This window comes from Mytilus galloprovincialis, chromosome 3, assembly GCF_965363235.1.
Source record: "Mytilus galloprovincialis chromosome 3, xbMytGall1.hap1.1, whole genome shotgun sequence".
Classification (NCBI taxonomy): Eukaryota; Metazoa; Mollusca; class Bivalvia; order Mytilida; family Mytilidae; genus Mytilus; species Mytilus galloprovincialis.
The window spans coordinates 1,930,753-1,932,081 of NC_134840.1; positions in this window are offsets into that span (position 1 = coordinate 1,930,753).

Sequence of the window (1,329 nt, forward strand, 5' to 3'; positions counted from 1 at the left end):
GCATGACTTTTCAGTGGCAAAAGAAAACGGTCAATTCTAAATAAAATATCATACTGCCTAATAGTACTAAATTGAAATAATTGGTTCAATTTGATTTTACACTTGGATTGTTTCCCTCTTCTATCTTACGTATATGAAGGTCACTTGGTCATTATTTTTTTAAAGTGCACTCATTTTACTTTTTACGCATTGTTAACGAATAATTGAATGCTTAGTTTGTGGCAATTGACACACTAAATGAAATATGTTGAGTTTATTATTGGTATGATTATTATAGGTAAATAACAAGTCTGGTCACATGAATTCTATTTACTTTTTTATCTGCTTCTAGACTACTCCCTGAACACTATCATAAATTAAAAAAAAAACTTTCTGGGAATCTTCACATGTCACAGGGGCGGATCCAGACATTTAAAAAAGGTCCCCATTCAAATGCATTGATCGTCCAAAAAAGGGGGTTTCAATCCCCCGGACCCTCCCCCCTAGATCCGCCACTGCATGATATTATTCCATTGAGTAGTACGATCTATAGTTGTTAATTTCTGTGTCTTTTGGTATCTTGTCAGACCCGGCGGAAGAGTTGGGCAATCATACCCCACATTTTTTTTTACTATGATATATAAGATAAGATATATACAATATAAAAAAGAAGATGTGGTATGATTGCCAATGAGACAACTCTCCACAAGAGATCAAAACGGCACAGACATTAACAACTATATGTCAACGTACGACCTTCAACAATGAGCAAATCCCATACCGCATAGCCACCTATAAAAACCTTACACACATAAGCTCTGGAGAGCTTTTAAACCAGATGATCAAAGACATATTCAACAGCCAGTGAATACATCAGTACTTGCATATACAATATCAAATAAAGAGAGCAAGGGCCTGTATTATGACTTAATTTTGCATAATATCGATAATAGTAACTGATATGATCACTTTACAACGAATATACATATCAATAATCATTTATTGTTAAATGTTTCAGTTCTTATAAAGTTATCTTATCTCATCTGAATATGATTTTAATTATTCATTTGTGCATTTCATAATTTATATGGTTGATGGATCTGATTCTGACCAATGCTAATATACTAAATTCACTATGGTGTTTATTCACAGTCACTTGTCTCAGAAAAAAAATCCTTGTTATATTAAGGTATATAAGGGGGGGGGGGAATTCTGAGACAAGTGCGTGTGTTTTATTGTTAATTTATATGTGAATAATTTCCTTTTTGGGCCTTATATATGACAAATATTCTATTCTATTCTATCAAATTCATACAAAACAAAAAGGTTTAATCAAGCAGCTACAAATGG